We start from the raw sequence: 18,976 nt of genomic DNA on the forward strand, positions 1-18,976 counted from the left end.
GAGTTTATTCTAAGCCGTAGTCGATCTCCAGCGAGTACCTCCGAAAGAACGTAGCTCGCGCTGAGAAAGATTTTTCTGCATAAAATCAACTGAAATCCAAAAATCGAAAAAAAATTTACTGTAAATTAATACAAAATAAGGATCCTAGTAAAATCTATTTTTAACAAATGACTGCTCCCTAGAAAAATAATTCGTTCTTTGTCCAAAAATATTCGCTTCAAGTGGCTTAAAAGTGAATAAACTCATTATCACGATTCTTACTCCCTCGATCACTACCTGTCAAATATTAGGTTGTCAAAAAAGTCTTGCGGTATTTTCGCTAGTTGGCGCCGAAAGCGCGTAGTTCTAGTTTTATTCGTCGCATCGGGTCATGCTATACCTTTCTGGAAAGCTCATTTCACGCGCTAACACGTGTTTGATTGATTGTCGTTTCTTTTAAGTCGTTCGCGAGGTATAGCGTCGCAAATATGGAGCAAAATAAAGAGAAAATACGTCATATTTTACAGTATTACTACGATAAAGGCAAAAATGCATCTCAAGCCGCCAATAAAATTTGTGCAGTTTATGGACCCCATATAGTTTCCATTTCCACCGCACAACGATGGTTTCAACGTTTTCGTTCTGGTGTAGAGGTGGTCGAAAATGCGCCATGCTCCGAAAGGCCTGTCGTCGAAAATGGCGATAAAATCGCTGAATTAGTCGAAAGAGACCGGCATAGTAGCAGCCGTAGCATCGGTCAAGAGCTGGGCATGAGTCATCAAAAATTCATTTCAATTTCAATAAAAAAAAATTCAATAAAAATACCGCAAGACTTTTTTCGACTTTTTCTACTGACTTTTTACTATGTCTGAATTTATTGAACAAAGAAATGCGGCAATGCACCATCTCATACTTCATTGGTTATTCGTGATTATTTTGCCACATTTTCAACTAATATCGTGCAGCAACCACCGCCTTCGCCTGATTTACCTTCGTGTATCTTGTGGCTTTCAGCAAATTCGCATGAGCACTCCGAAGACACCGTTTTGACTGAATCGAGGAAGGATCAGGGGTCATCACGACGAAAGATTTTCCAAGTGCTATGATGACTGAAAATGCGTTGGCATAAGTGTATTGCAGCGGGAGGGATTATTTTTGAAGGATATGAAATGACAAAAATTCACCTTTCAATTTGATCACAGTGATATTTTTCCAAATCAATTTCAAATTTAGGGGAAACTTTCAAAAATACTACATTTTTATTCCCTAACATGTACATTCATATATGGAAAAAATCGATTTTATGAAATTCCACAGTAATTAGGGGTTTATATCCCCGTATAGGCTAGTGCTGAAGCCTCGAAAATCTTAAAAAGAAAAGAAATTCATAGTAGGTAGAAACTCAACGGAAACTAAAAATAAACTGATAAGCGTTAAAGCGAAAATAATTTACGGGCATACTGAGATAGGGGAAAGGAAGGGGATGTGCGTGGTTGAATTTTTAAGGAGTAATTTCACTTTTCGCCAAAACTATGAGTCCTATAGAAAAGAGTTGTATTGCAATGTTGTCGGTTATGAAAAGAACTATAACTTGTATGTATACTTATACACTTTTTTACACATAACCTCGAAAATTCTGTGAAAATTTTAAAGAATTTTTTATTTTTATTGTACAAAGCTGTTTTTTTCTTTTACCAAATTTGGTGCGGACTTACATTCTTATGTATTAAACAATATTCATTCTTTACTCTTATATTGACATAATATCGAAAGAAACCCCCTAAGAACCAAAAAATATATGTAGATCAAGTTAGGTTAAACTGTAGGCAATAAGCCACGCATAGATCAGTTTTGGTCCTTTGCGATACCAGATGGGGTTCAGTTCCTAGGTTCAAGAGAAGTAGTCATCCTTTAGGATGCCTGCGCTTGACGTGAATTTAAACAGACTATGCGCCTTCACTATCGATACCTCCTCCAGTGTATCATTCCTTAGTGACTCCAGACTTTACAGCGTAGTCTTGCCCATGCGGCAAAAATGCACAAAGGATGCTCCACTATTTCCTGGTGCCCTGCTCTTAACATTTCCCGCAGTCTTCTCGACCTATCAGCGCTATTCTGCGGGCGTGTGCCGACACCAGACAGTGAAGCGTTGGTATTTTGATAATTTTCCTACAGTCACTTCTATCGAGTGCGAATAGGAATTTGTGGACTTCCGATCTACCGTTTTGCACATGACTTTTGCAGTATCGCACCCAGGTAGATCGTTTCATTGTGTTTTGATTTTCTTTACTATGCTTCTGTCTAGGTCGTCATATAGACAATGCATGGGTTTCCCAATGTGTTTCTCGTTTTCGGTTGTTGGAGGCACACCATTCTTGGCAATCTCGTCCACTATTTTGTTGTCCTCGATGTCTTTGTGACCTGGCACTCACTAAAAGTAAAGTTCCTTACTTCTGGCAACACTTACCACTGCTGCCCTGCTTTCCAAGACACTTCTGGCCGATAAGCGGTATGAGGTTATTGCTTTGATTGCTGCTTCTACGTAGATGTTGACTCTGGATTTAGTCGAAGTTTCTGCCAATTAAAGCCATTTGGCAAAGATATATTCAACCTCCGATGATTATTTAAATGCAAAATTTCATTGTTCTACCAAATTTATTATATGTTTCAACTTCTCAAAATATTTATAATAAGTGGTCCTCATATTTTAGTTGCCTTATATTATTTTCATAATAATAAAAATATCGTTCGTTCTCTACTCTACTAACTATTTGCTGCTTTTTGAAAGGTTGCTGGAGCATTTGGGTCATGCCGAATATATCAGCCGGCACGCGTTACCAAAAATATACATAAATATGGTATATTTAACCATTCCAATTGCAATAATGACATGTAATTAAATGAAAAAGAAAGTTAACGCCTTCAAGGTGAAAGTAAAACATCCTCAGTCTACTCACCTTCCACATATTTGGCTGAATATTTACATAAATCTATATATAGTATATAAATCAAGCACACACCCTTTTCGTAAGCCAAAACGACAAAAAGAGAAGAAAATATAACAAAGCAACTTGCGTTCATTTGCTTTTCGTTCAATGCGCATGCTTTGTGGGCCTACCTCAACTTTTCGGCTTTCAAAGATCGCCAAATCGACTATTTTCGGTTGAACTCATTTACTTAGCGCTGGAAATAAATATGTACATAAGTATGTAAGATGGTTGAGTAAAAATCTGTAACTAAAGCAATAAATCATGTGATGATTTTGGGGAAATTTCAGTCAAGCCATTTGTGTTGCTAATCCTCATTTACGTTATGTGTTTATGTATGTATTTGTATACTTGTATTCAATATGTATATATTAACATACATATATTTAATGATTTTATAGTCATTTAGTTAGTATGTTGTATGTTTATTCTCTGTAGTATTAAAGAAATATAGATTGTATTTTAGGAGATATTGAAATCTTATTTCTAAACTTAACAAAAAAGGAATGAGATGTTTTGTACATACTATTACATAGGTATATTGGACTTAGTATTCCGTCTTTCGCATTAGTGTCCTATTGGTTCAACTTTTTCGAGGAAAGCCATACTTATCTTTCCAATAAGACACCAATATGGTTTTCAAATGGTCAATCGTAGTTCGTAGTCGTAGCATAGACCACTGCCCTGACATAGACAAAAAATAAGTTTAAGCAACACAAATCTATTATTCTAGTTCTAAGTTGCCACTCAAAGGCATTTTCATATTCTGAAAGTGTTTTTATGCTCTAATTAACAATTTGACCAAACAATTTCATGATATAATTTGAACATCGAGTCGGTTTTCATATGCTGATTTTTTTTTTTTTTGACTTAGGTGACCATTTGCCAAAACCATTTGGCATTTCGACGATTGACAACGATCAAAACATTGGAAAAATTTACTCATCCCGCACACTATTCATTGTGACATTAGTTCTATCCATAGTTTTAGAAAACTGTGAACCTTTGGTATGCAAGTCAGCTTCTAGAGCCTCTCGCCTATGTTGTAGTGATATCTTTCAGCCATGTTACCTCTTGCGTTCTCTTATATTGCTCGTTAATGATTGATATATCGGTACCGAGTTCCTGCAAGAGTTGTCGCAGAAGGTAGTTAACAGTTTTGCTTCTGTGCATGTCACATTGCAAAGTCTTCAAGCCTTTGCCCATCCCTGTACGACTCGCACATTTAAGACCCTAGGATGTGATTCGTTTGAATATTCTTTGTTTGTTTTTGCAATCTTTCAGCTTGTGATCGGGTTTCCAAAATTATAAGGGCACATAGACCTAAGGTCGCGGTACAATACTCGTATATTTACTTTATTCCACATCGTATGCATAGTCCTTCCCTTTTCTGTTAAGCCCTTTGCATTCCCATTGCGAATGGTCGAAGTTCAAACGTCTGTAGGATTTTTATACTCTCGCAACAAAGTTGCTAAGGAGAGTATTATAGTTTTGTTCACATAACGGTTGTTTGTAAGCCCTAAAACTAAAAGAGTCAGATATAGGGTTATATATACCAAAGAGATCAGGGTGACGAGTAGAGTTGAAATCCGGATGTCTGTCTGTCCGTCCGTCCGTCTGTCCGTCCGTCTGTAACTTGAGTAAAAATTGAGATATCATGATGAAACTTGGTACACGTATTCCTTGGCTCCATAAGAAGGTTAAGTTCGAAGATGGGCGAAATCGACCCACTGCCACGCCCACAAAATGGCGGAAACCGAAAACCTATAAAGAGTCATAACTAAGCCATAAATAAAGGTATTAAAGTGAAATTTGGCACAAAGGATTGCATTAGGGAGGGGCATATTTGGACGCAATTTTTTTGAAAAAGTGGGTGTGGCCCGGCCCAATACTAAGTTTTTTGTACATATCTCGGAAACTACTAAAGCTATGTCAACCAAATTCTATAAGATCGTTTCCTTCAGGCATTTCCACATACGGTTTAAAAATGGAAGAAATCGGATAATAACCACGCCCACCTCCCATACAAAGGTTATGTTGAAAATCACTAAAAGTGCGTTAACCGACTAACAAAAAACGTCAGAAACACGAAATTTTACGGAAGAAATGGCAGAAGGAAGCTGCACCCAGGCTTTTTTTAAAAATTGAAAATGGGCGTGGCGTCGCCCACTTATGGACCAAAAACCATATCTCAGAAACTACTCAACCGATTTCAATGAAATTCGGTATGTAATGTAATATTGTCTTAACACCCTGATGACATGTACGAAATATGGGTGAAATCGGTTCACAACCACGCCTTCTTCCAATATAATGCTATTTTGAATTCCATCTGATGCCTTCTCTGTATAATATATATGTACATTAGGAACCAATGATTATAACGGAATAAAACTTTACACAAATACGGTATTTGAAAAATATGTAAATGACTGATAATGAAATCTCGATTATCACTTTATCGTGCGAGAGTATAAAATGTTCGGTGACACCCGAACTTAGCCCTTCCTTACCTGTTTAACCTTCTTTAATGAGCCTCATTCTGCATCTCATCCTTCCTACTTTTATGTGGCCTGCCTTTAGTACTCTGTTTGCGCTTCGAGCTGTTAACGTCGCATATGCGAGTATTTTTTCGGGGATATTTCAAGCACTGATCTTCAATGTTGTTTCTTTGCCTGTTTCGTTTAGCAACAGTCTTTCGGAGGTTGTGACTTCAGCTGTGGTAATTAACGTGTCGAAATCTTGGATCTCTATTGTGGCTTTCTGTTTTAGCTTTCTTACAGAAGTTTTATAACGTAGATTGCCTCTAAGCGCATTTTGGTGCTATGGTTTTTGTTTTTCACCTTTCTTCAGTTCGAGTAGCTGGACGCCTTATTTTGGTGCCCGGGTTTCTGTTTTTCTCCTCTCTTTAGTTCGAGTAGCTGGGCACCTAATTTTGTTTTATGTATTGTACTGACTTTCATCTTTTCTTAGTCCGTCATGACGAATGTTTCAAATCACCTCGGCATACCTTGTCAGGATTTAAATCAACTGAACCTGTACCGCCAACCTAATAACGACGTGGCATCAAACGTAATTGAAGACCTGCCATAGTTATAACAGTACGGAGGGAACTGAGATATTACCCTGAAAACCATTTCTGCGAAATATACACTTGCATTCAAAGTTTCAAAATCGTTTGTTAAAATCGTGGTCCTATTTTGTTGCTGGATTCCAGAATTTGTGCTGTGCTCTTGGTCAGTTGGCTGCTCATTGGGATTTCGGTAACCCACGAACTTAGGTCCGCAACAGTTCGTAAAACTTTAGCATTTGGTAGCTTGCATTCATCTATGTATTTAAGTAATAATAGTATTTTTTGGTTTTTAGATTTGAGTTAATTTTAAGCTGAAAAGTTTTCCTCATAGGCGATACGGAGATACTCTTGGACATCGGGTCGATGGGAATTTAACCCCTATTAGTAATTTTAAACTTTATTGAGGTGTAAGTCCACATATGGTAATTCGTCAGAGTATATTGAACAGAAATGTCAAAAGCATGTGTTTATTTTGACAGCTAGTTTTGTGGTGAATGCTATACTCCCAAGATCACACCCTATATTAAAGGTATTAACTAAGCTATTATAAATTAATGAATAATAGGAATAATAATCGGTGAATTTAATTACAATTTTCATGGAAATTTTGGTAATAATTTAATTTAATTCCCGTTATTTTTTATTAATTTTTTTCAATTGAAAAACTACGCAAATATTGCTCAACAGTGCAATAACTTTATTTGACAACTATTGCGATCGACGGCCATCGACGGCCATTTCTTTAATCTCCATTTCTGTCTAATAATTACAATGGCGCGGCACGTTTATCTACACGCTTCCATTTGCCATTTGATGTTCATGCTCATGTTTGCACATGTTTTTAAACATTTTTTGCTAACATGCAATTAATTTTGTTTGCTGTCAGCAGAAATAAGGCAACACAAAAAGCAACAACAGCATAAAAATGTCCACAAAAAAAAAAATAAAAATATCCATCAAATACAAATATCAAATATCTAGGCAGTGTATTTATAACTACAGTCAATATACAACAACAGAAGCAATGTGTACTTTTGTTGCCAGCTACAAGCAAACGGCACTTTGTTGGCATGGAGGAGTAAAAGAGGCCTGTCCGCGTGCAGAATTAATATGTTCATGTCACGAAAAAAATTAGTGAACACATGACTACTTGACACTCGCATGGGTGGACAAGCACGCACATAAGCAGCCATACATACAGAAAGCTACAAGAACACTGAAATATTTTGTTTTCTAAAGCAACCATAGTAAGCAATTGATGATTTTCCAAAGGTTTTTCTGATATTTGGCATAAATTATTTTTGGTGCAAATTTTTTTTTCAAAAATTGTTTAAATATGTATCAAAAAATGAGTTAAAATTTAATATGTTTAAAATTTTTTAAAAATACATTTTGAAAGCAAAAATAAAAAATTGTAGAAAATAACTGGGAAAAATTAATTTTGACAGTGAAAAATTTTTAAATGCGAAATTAATGAGCTTGACAAAACAAAAAATTAGAAATATTTGAACATACTATAAATACTTAAAAACTTGAGTTCGAAAAATTTTAAACATTTGAAAACAAAAAAAATTCGGAAAAATTTAAATATTTTAAACTATTTAAATAAAAATATTTCATAAATTGTTGAAATATTTAAAAAAAATTACGCCTGATGCTGATGCTTTAAAGTTTTGGTTTATTATGGAAATGAGAAATTTCAAAAATTAATTTCCATAAAAAAAATTAAAAATTATTGTATTTCAAATGTTTAGTTTTTAGATGAAAATGAATCAGGAATCAGTAATGCTTTTTTATATAGTAAAACATTCAAAAACAAGTAAGAAAGAGCTAAGTTCGGGTATAACCGCTCATGGCGACTTGAAACTAAAACCAGGAAATTACCTTCAGGTACATAAAACCCGTTAGTTATATTTAGCCTAAGGCGAGTCTTCACTCGATTTACACTGTTATGAGTAAAATACGGTATAAAGTCACCCGGAAGTTCGAAAAAAAAGTTAGTGATATTAAGTTTAACCCTTTGCGACCGTATTAACTATATATATGGGTGTCATGCTGGTAGGAATTAATTTACGTTGAAAAACGGTAATACACAGTATGCAAGATTGTGAAGGAAAAATAAAATTTATTAATTCTTCGATTCAACCCATTTGTAGTACACAAACATACTAAATATTAAATGTTTAGGAAATAAAAAAAGTAGTAATTTTTTCAAACTTTTTTAAAATGTTCTATTTTAGTATTGAAACTAAACTTTTTCCAAGCATTCAACAACTTTTTAATTTTTTTGTTTTGTAATATTGAAATTAAACATTTTGACACACAATTTTCAACACTGAAATTAAAAAAAAAAGTTTGAAAAAATTTTCGAAAACAGTTTTGAAATTTTTTTATATGACTTTTTTTAATATTTCGATAACCAAATCTGCCCAGCTTTTTCTTGTCTCACCAAAAAGTTTCTCTCTGTGAAAATAAAATTTTTCAAAATTAACAAGAAAAGTTTTGGCAAAAGGGAAATAATAACTAAGAAAAATATTTTTTTAAAACAGTTTCGAAACGATATGCAGCAATTTTTTTTATTTCGAAATATTTTCTAATGTTTTTAATACAATTTTTGAATTAGAGAATTAACGATATTTTATTTTGCAAAAGTTAATGGAAGTTTTAGCCAAAAATGTTAAATGTTTAGGAAATTAAAAAAAAAAATAATTTGTAAATTTTTCAAACTTCTACAAAATGTGTTTTAGTATTGAAATTAAATTTGTTTAAAGTCTTGACTAAAACTTTTAAATTTTGTAGTGTTGAAATTAAAAATTTTGGCCATATTTAACCATTTTTAGTATTAAAAATTATATAATCCTTCGTATTGAAATTAAATATTGTTCAAGTTTCAACCAAAGTTTTACTATTTTTGTAGTAATGAATTTCAAACAATTTTTTAATATTAAAGCTTTGTTTTTTTTACTGTTATACCAAAATATTTTAAGAAATTAAAAATTTGTCCATTTCGTAAATTTTTCAGATAATCGCTTTTGTCTGTAAAACAAGTTTCAAAAAAAGTTGGTTCCAAACTTAAATTCGTAAAATTTCTGCCCTAGAAATTCTAATTTCCTTTGCGAGAAAAAAAATTTCGGAAATAAAAATTGCTTTCCAAAAAATAGGGTCTTCGAAAACGCTGTTTAAAGTATCGACAGTCTTCTACAAGGAAAAATCCATCTTGCGAAGCAAATTCTTAACAAAAAGTAACTCTAAAGTCGAAGTTGAAAAATCCAGGCATATCATGCGTACATATTATATATTAGAATATAAATATACATAACTCCCTTCCAAATTAGAAATAACGGTTTTAATGGTCACCAACATTGGGTTCGGGACTTCCTTTAGAGTTATACTTGGAATTCTAAGCAGTAAATACTATATCTATAGTTGTTAGTGTCAAACAGAGGTAACGTTTCGTAGTCTCCTCCGGTATTTTAAATTAATGTTTTCTATAATAGAACCCACCAAGGTTCACCAAATTTATTACTAATATTAAAAGATGGTTTTAAGAAGTAGTACATAACCTAAAAAGTGGCGTTCTACCTGCTAGATCTCTCTTTATGCAGAATTTCCTTAGGTTTTTGTATTTAATTTCGATAGAGTTTCGAACTCAAGCTTACCGGAATAATACTCACTCACACGACACACACTATTTCACCAAAAGTGCCTAGTGCTTTTGCTCTAATTTGACGTTAATGTCTCCTCAATTAGAAATAATAGGAGAAAATACTTTTATACATACATACATTCATACATATAGTATGTACATGGTCGGTGTCAGTCAGTCTCGCATTGAGCACCATAAAGATGACAGACAGCCTTCGTTGAAAGTTGACCAGCGTAAAAAAAAGCGCGTTTTCAGTAATTACTTTTGCGCTGGGTGTATATGCGGGTGTGTGCATATCCCTGAATGTGTGTGTAGATAGTATATACATACAGTTATGTGCAGTACATTTGGTGCCTCTAATTTATTTATGTTCTGAATGTGCCAATTGTTTTGCGTATTTTTTTGCCTTTTTTGTAGTTTTTGTAATTTCAGTTTTTAGTTTGTAGTTTTTGTTTTTATTTTTGTAATATTTGCTTTTATTTTGTAATTTTGTTTTATTTTTTTTTTTTTGTTTTTTTTTTTTGTAAATTTCGCTTTGTACTCGGCGAGTTGAAACAGTTCAGTGAACAGCTGTACGGCACTACGTGTACTTTGTGGTCAAATAACCGACCGTCTGGCTGACTGACCGCTCGCGCGCTAGTCTACTTGTTGCTAAGGGGCAAAGCAGCGCAATGTTTCGCGTTCCACCAACACAACAAAATCGTGTGCAGTTATCCCCTTTTGTGTTTGAGTTTTTATTTTTACGCTTTTTTATTGTTATTGTTGTTGTTGCCTTACTTGCGATTGCTTTGTTCTCATTTTTATGGTTAATTAATTTCGTGTTGGCAATTTGGCTGTCCATTATTAATAGGTTTATAATTAATTTTAAAAATTTATGCAAAACTCAACGCAAAATTTCTAAATGCTTGTTGTTTTTACTCTCTTTGCAGAAAAAATGTGTGAACATCGTCTCTCTCTTGTGATAATTTGCAAGTCTGCTGTTGATATTCTGTGAGATCCCCACTAACTGTCGCTTTTCGGATGTGTGTGTGTATGCATTTTCCAACAGTTTAAAGTGGAAAAAACAACAAATTTTCAATAAAAATATTTGAATAATTGATATGAGCAATATTAGTAAAGAAAATTGAAACTAATTAATTGAGAAAACAATGAAATGAGCAGTTTGCACGCGGAAAAAAATCGAAAAAGTGTTTGTAAAAATGAAAATAAATGTTAGAAATTGTTCAAATGTATGAATATTACTAAAATTGTATCTGTAAATGCAACGGCTGAAACCTACTTTGAAAAAATAAAAAATAAAAATTGTGTACAGAACATTACTGTGCCAAAAAAGGCATATAAAACATATAAAAAATAATTAGTGAAAAAAACTAAAACTAATTATTTTGAGTGGTGTTTAAAAAAAAAAATTCTGCGACAAAAATAATAATGTTTAGAAGGCGTATTCGTGTATCAGCTGCATTTCTATTGCAGGAAAATTTATAAGGTGAGTACAATTTATTAAATTCTTTCTTTAAATATAAAAGGAGCCTCATTGGTCGGTGTCCGAGAGGACACTCTTGGAACTTACTGAGGGCGAGTAGTTCTCGTCCTCGTAATATTTACTCTGGGCTTCTTCTTCTTCCTGGTATCTAACCAGGGTTTGCCGATTAGGTATTTCAGCCTTAATTTGGCTACTGCCGAACAATTCAGAGGGAACTGTTGAGATTGTGCTATCTCGCACTTTTCCAGGCAGCCCGCTTGGCAGTGTTCAATTATAACTCCCATAACCATCGAAAGGTGAACCTTACTGAAGGCTTAGAGCTCTCTAGACCGTTTACGGTTTACTTTCGGACAGAAGGACTTTCCTGGTATCTAACTAGGGTTTACCGAGCTTGCTTGAGGTCCAGCCATTAAGTGTGAACCACAAAAACCAGTGTAGATTTTATCCGTTCTCATTATGCAGCTAATGAATCTCAAGTAATTGCTCTAGCAAGCTCATCCATCTTGAAATTCCGGTGTTGCCAAGCACCTAAATCAATCTAATCATGAAAGAACTCAGAGCCAGAGATAAGGAGCAGATGAGTTTTTTCAATGCTCTCGAGAATACGGTCCTCGAGCAATTGAAGTTAGAAAGTTTTCTCCGAAGTCGAATTTAGAAAAAAGCTTAGTTTTCGTCAAAATTAAAGTAGCCAGGATTCTAAAAAATCTTTAGAGAGTTATAAATTTATTTAAATAACAGTGATTACTCGCCGGATTTCTTGAGATGTGCTTTAGATGAGCAAGAAAGATTGTTTAGCATATAATAGTTGCACGAGCGAAAACTATTGTAGTTAAATTAGCTGTTTTCAATGAGTATAATGTTATTTTAATATGCCGGGATGTATAGTTGGGTAGTAGTATAGATAATTTGGTTAACCTAGACTCAAGATAAGAGTTTTTAGTTAGTTTTTGGTACATCAAATAACGAATCGATAATTTTATATCCAGAAATTTGATTAAACCCTATAATATAACCGAAAATAATCTATTTTTAATATACAAATTCACTGTTTTGTATCGAAACTCCCCACTTTATGTCGAAATTCACCATTTTTTATCGAATTTCACCACTTTAAAAAATAAAATAATACTTCAAAGAATCTCTTTCATATCAATCCTTCTCTTTCTTTCTAATCTAATGTCTTTTATATTAAAATCCACCATTTCATCATGAAATTCACCACTTCATATCAAAATTCACCACTTTTAAAAAATAAAATACTCCCTCAAATAATCTGTTTAATATCAAAATCCATCATTTCATTTCGAAATTCACCACCTAATACCGAAATTGACCACTTCATAACGAAATTCACCACTTCACATCGAAGTTGATCACTTCATATTGAATTTCAACTCTTTGAAAAATAAAATAATTCCTCAAAAACTGTTTTCAAAAATTGAAATCCACCAGTACGTATCGAGATTTACCACTTTATAGTGAAATTTATTACTTCCTATTGTATTTCACCACGTTATATTAAAATTCACCTCTAATAGGATTTCTCACTTTGATATATTACACAACGCACATTCACACAGAAATGCAAACACATACTTTTCTCCTCGGTTAAGCGCTCCCTGGCGCCATTTTGCCACGCGTTCGGCGTAAAATTTCTGAACTGTTCGTAATCTGCCAATTTTATGGTATTAGAAAATCAATTAAATTCTAATTTTCAAGCATACCACAATTTCAACTCGCTAATAATAACAAATAACAACAAAAACAAAAGCCAAGTCGAAACGACAATAAATGCAGCGAATACAATTCATTATAAATTAAGAGCTATCAAGTATATTAAAAACAAATAAATGCTCGCCATATTAGTATGTTTATGTCGACAAACGATGCTAATGCGAAAAATTTTAAGCAGCTGAAATTAGCGAGAATACATTGGCGATAACAATTTCAAAACCACAAAATTTATTATTAATCATTTGCATATTTCCGTTTATGGCCGCTTCTGTTGTACAAATACATACTTATATGTATACGTGTATACGCTGTGTTTGCTTGTAATATTGTTTGTCACTGCATTTTATACTTTTTCGTTTGCCAAAATATCTAGAAGTCTATTTAATGAAATTGGTAAAATAAATAAATAAATCGTTAAACTGATTTTAGTTGCATAATTGAATACCGTAAACAATATAGTAAGTAGCGATTTGAAATGAAATCAGCAAAGACAATAAACGATAAATAATATTTAATTTATTTATTCATAAGTTTAGTGAGATTTCCGCATAATATTCAATTTAATGATACAGTGAATGAGGAAAGTGATGGAATAGAAAATTGGAAAATATGTATATAATGTATATTATATACATTTATACTATGCTTATATAGAGTTTTCTTATGGAGCTATAGATGTGCCGAGAGCACATCAGTAAGATGCCTCTAAAGTTGAATCCATGTTTTTTTATGGCTAGACCTGACCCTCACAAGACACTTTTCACTGCTGTGAGACAACTTATTCATGAGATATAATTTTCTTTCGGTAAGTTTTTATGGCAGCTGTACGTTATAGTGTTTCGATCTGAACAATTTTTACAGGGATTAGGCCGTTGCCTTTAGCAGCTAACGGGGCTAAATATCAGGAAAATATCTTGTCAAGAAAAAAATATTTCTTTATAATAACTAGATTTTGGCCATTCAGTTTGTATGGTAGGACGATGGTATAGTGATCCGATCTAGCTGATCTGACGCTATATGCCATAGAGGGCCGACAAATGAGAAGTTTCTTAGGCAGAAAAGGATATAGGCAAAATTTCAAATCGATATCTCAAAACCTGAGGAACTAGTACGTGTATATAGAGACAGATCAGTTACGATCATGATCTTTTGTATGGTATCTACTTCATATATTCTTCGAAGAGTCTGACATTTCCTTCTGGGTATTATAAAATTCGTGGCTTACTCAATATTCACTCTTCAGAGTATAAAAAGGGATAAATTAAATAATAAAAAATAGTAAAAATCTCCTTATAAAAAAGTTACCTATAAAAAGGTTACCAAAAATCACTACTATTTTGATCGAAAATATATAGATAAAGTTATAATATTCTAAATTTAATAATCATACTTAACCCTATAAACTCAGAACACCCACTGTATTTTATGGCTTTTTTAGGCGCTACTTTCCAGATTACAGTTCCTAAATTCTAATAAATTACTAAAATGCTGTTTACTGATGCAATCTAAATGTTTTAACTTGCGTACAACGCGCCTGTCTTTAATTCTCGACCGGTTTATAAATATATATTTATACATAAGTATATACTGACGAACAGATTCATATACACTTGATATTATTATTTTGTTTTAGTTGCCAAGGTGCAATTTAATTATACGAAAGATTGAATCGTTGTTGTAAAACAACAAAGAGATTCACTTATGTCAGCACTTCCGTAATTTGCGTTGGTGGCTGATATCTCATAAATGACTAACTATGTGAAAATCGCATGTAAAAGTAGCGATTAATTAATAAACTCAGTGAAATAAATACACACATACACACATCCCTGTACTTATGTATATTATGTATAACAGTCGCGCTCTTCAGTGAATTCATCACATTGATATACATAATATATTTCGCCTTCTTGAAATGAAGAGGGTCTCAACGTAATTTATTACTGCATTGTTTGGCGGTTTTCCTAAAGCAGCAGGTGATAATCATTCTGTGAAATACATTTCTTCTAATTTTAGCAAATCAAATGTTAAGTGAAAGATATAAATGCATTATATAAACATCAAGTACAGTGATGGCAGAAAATGAAGTTTAAAGTTTGGGGGATTTAAGCTCCGATGAATGAATATTTTAAAGAAAATAATGCGCTTTTGGAATACTACATTTCACTTGCAATTGAACCACTCCTTTCGAAGTTTTTTTCGCTATCGGTTAAATTAAAGGTTAGTTACCCGTTAGTGCCAATATTATTGGTTAAATTACCCGTTACCCGTTAGCGCTATCAGAAATTGCTGCTCAGGTTTCTATGCGTTCCTTACGGTCGAATTGACAAAACTAAGCGAAACTCTTGTGTATGTTTTGCCTTTTATTCCTTTCTTAAGCATAAAGCTTATAGTTGCAGCGTGTATTTGAATTATTTTCCATTTTAATTCTTACAATATAATCGAGTTTCAGGTAGCTGTGACTTGCAGGGTCACCTTTCTGAACTTTTCAGCTCTAAATAATCAGCAAGTAAATTTTGGAGGTTTTTATTAATGCTTACCGCAATTCGACATATATTTGTTTCCTTTCTAAATTTAATTCACTTTCAAAAGTTTTTTTGAATTCGGGTTTCCTTTCACTTAAACATTTTCTATTCATGTATTATATACTCGTAAACTTTTTATTATTTTTGGTTACATTTTGCAAAATAAATACCAGAAATATTAATAGTTAGTAATATATGTTCATATACTATATATGTTTATATATACAAGCATACATGCACAGCTGTATAAACTATTAATATTCAGTCACCAAGATCATCAATCACGCCAATTTTAAACATCTCGTGGTCTGATTTTTTTCAAGTCTAAAATAAAAATTCAAAAAAATAATGCAAACGCTTAAGTAGTTGGAAGGCTTATTTTACTTTTACTAATACTTTTTAAATCTTTTAAACAGGAAGTGAAAGTTGTGATGTAATGAAAGTAATGTTAAATAAAATTTGTGTAAAAATTCACTATAGTGAGAAAAGTAATCTTTTTTATTGGCTGTTTTTCAAAAGAGAGGGATCTCATCCGAGGCTGTTTTCTTCTTTTCATTGGGGGTACATTTTATGTAGCGGATCCCAAACCCAGCACACAACCCTGGGTAGGAAAGTTTCGCCTATTCACTATACGATGAAACAAGATAAACTATAGCTTACAATCAAACGCGTGCTTTTTTGGCTAGCCAAAGGATACTTGATCTAAGACCGGAAGTCGTGGGCTGCTTGAGCCATATGTAAAATCGTCATTTTTGGTTCGTTGTATAGTTATACTTATTCTCATTCGGATTTAAAGAAAAATTGTTTATGAGCAAAGGGAAAACTACAATTATACTTATACTTATACTTATACTTATACTTATACTTATACTTATACTTATACTTATACTTATACTTATACTTATACTTATACTTATACTTATACTTATACTTATACTTATACTTATACTTATACTTATACTTATACTTATACTTATACTTATACTTATACTTATACTTATACTTATACTTATACTTATACTTATACTTATACTTTATATTTATACTATACTTATACTTATATACTTATACTTATACTTATACTTATAATACTTATACTTATACTTATACTTATACTTATACTTATACTTATACTTATACTTATACTTATATACTTATACTTATATACTTATACTTATACTTATACTTATACTTATACTTATACTTATACTTATACTTATACTTATACTTATACTTATACTTATACTTATACTTATATATATACTTATACTTATATACTTTATACTTATACTTATTTATAATTTATACTTATACTTATACTTATACTTATACTTATACTTATACTTATACTTATACTTATACTTATACTTATACTTATACTTATACTTATACTTATACTTAAAGAAATTCATTTTCGAAATTTTGAATCACTAGAGATAGTCGAACTCTCGGACATGCGAAGAAATTAGAATTACATTTTTAAGTTTTCGAAGAATGTATGCCAATTTTGTGACACGCACAGTCGCTTATGCGTGTACTTATTATTGCCCTTTAGCTAATGTCGCCTTCGTTATTTTTTAAACTATATTTATATGTCCATATGTAGATATACTATTTAATATTTTATATATATGTACATACGTACATATGTATCACTGCTTTCTGACTTCATGCTTCGCGCACTTGGCACGGTTTTGCCTTCAACTTCGGCTGCGCTGTTTGCTATGCTGTCAACTGTCAACTGCCAAATGTCAGCTGTCAGTTATGCAAAAATTACGATGAAACAAGATACAAAGGCGGAAAAAACAAAACAAAAATCAAATATAAAAGTTGAAAAAACAAATACACAAACAGAATAAAAATTGGGATAATGCTTTCCAAAAAACAGTGCCGTTACAGCACCAATATATGCAATAACAAGAACTAATAGTCAGCTTTACAAGCCCGAGTGCGGGTATGCGCTGATAGTTTTACCGCTAGTGTGGGGGAGTGTGCGCAGAAAACAATGTGTTACCAGACGTGTGTGTTGTTGTTGTTGTAAAAAGCTTGTACGTGTTAAGAAAGATGGCATTCTAGCATCGTAGAATCACCGAAAAGTATCACCTGTCGGCATAAATTATGTGCAACAACGGCAGACTGTAAAGCAAGAGGCGCAGCAACACTTCAAATAAACAACAATGTGTATATAGTGTGAGTGTTGAAACACAAAAAACAAACAACAACAGAAACTTAAAGCAGAATAGTATAAAAACAGCGAACCGACAAGCAGCACAACCTATTTAAACGCTCATCCATCTAGCAAACAATAGGTAGCAACACAAGTTATTTATTCGAGACAACAAACAGTGACTTGGAGAAATTGAACGCCGTCGTTGTGTCTTGCGAAAAATGGCGGAAAAAAGTAGAAAACCCAAAATCGCTGACAAAGAAATTTTTTCTCATTTCTCATTACGTCTATTTATGATTGCTTGTAGCATTATTCGGCCGAAACTACGTAATGTGAAGCACCAAAGCGGCTTGAGATTATATAATTTTTAACTTTTTGTATTGAAGAACGAAATTATATATTACTTTGCTTATGCAAAAGCGCACCAGTAGCACACACTAGGAGATCCGGGTTCAAGGTATTATCTGCTGTGTATATGAAGCGAGCGCAGAATTTTTGCGGATAATTAATTAATTTTGGGTGGGCGTGAAGCCTACCAAGTCACTGAATCTGCTTGTAGTTGCTTGAAATTAGACCCAATCATAATTGATGGACCATAAACTGTCTAAAAGAAGCAGAATTAATGAATTTTATTAATTACCGTTTTGGTTTTAGACAGCAAAGCCAAAGAATTGTGATTTATAGGTTAGAAGTCAAATGACATCTGTAGGTTTTCGAACTGTCATATTTTACGTATAATACGTAGTATACTACGTAGATCACAATGTCACAGAGATGGAGAAAACTAACTTTTTTGATTTTGGTCGTGTCCGTCTGTTTTTCGTTACATGCTAACTAACACTAAGTTTCTGAGAGATCGAACTGAAATTATGTACTCACCGTCCTCAAGAATTGTCCAAGCCACCAGTATCGGACCATTATAGCTTTAGCAATACAAACTGATTGTTAACACCAAGTTCTTTTATGGAAGAATTTTTTCATGCTACAGTGTTCTAACTTCAGTGAAAGTTAACGTTTTCTCTTGTTTAGTTAAAGGTTTGGCTGTAATATTTCCAAGTACCAACCATAAGGGAATGTGATATCTTGCAAAAAGTTTACCTGAAACTTTTCCTAGGATTATTTCTGATTCTGCCAACTATGAACTTATGACACACATGACATAAAAGGTGTACACACCTGAGAAACAGTACTTTGATCATTGTTTCAGCCAAAGAACTAAGAAGTATGTTTCTGAAGCCTTAAAAAGTGGAATCAAAACGAGATTGTAAAGAGGCTGAAACTGTTCCTAGGTATAGTTATGATTCTGTCAACTATGAACTTATGAAATACTTGGCAAATAGTACATAAGCTAGAGAAAGGGTACTATGATCTTTGCTATAGTC

At 32.9% G+C, this 18,976-nt stretch overlaps 1 protein-coding gene across 3 annotated transcripts in view; it reads left to right on the forward strand.

Moving 5' to 3' along the window:
* Positions 1-18,976, forward strand: part of LOC120767249 — a 301,297-nt gene that overhangs the window by 27,439 nt on the left and 254,882 nt on the right. For all 3 annotated transcript variants that reach the window (XM_040093103.1, XM_040093105.1, XM_040093104.1), the window contains exon 2: positions 10,615-11,171. The gene's annotated coding sequence lies outside the window, so the exon portion shown is untranslated. The remainder of the gene's footprint in view (positions 1-10,614; positions 11,172-18,976) is intronic.

The sequence above is a fragment of the Bactrocera tryoni genome, chromosome 2 (genome assembly GCF_016617805.1).
Source record: "Bactrocera tryoni isolate S06 chromosome 2, CSIRO_BtryS06_freeze2, whole genome shotgun sequence".
NCBI lineage: Eukaryota > Metazoa > Arthropoda > Insecta > Diptera > Tephritidae > Bactrocera > Bactrocera tryoni.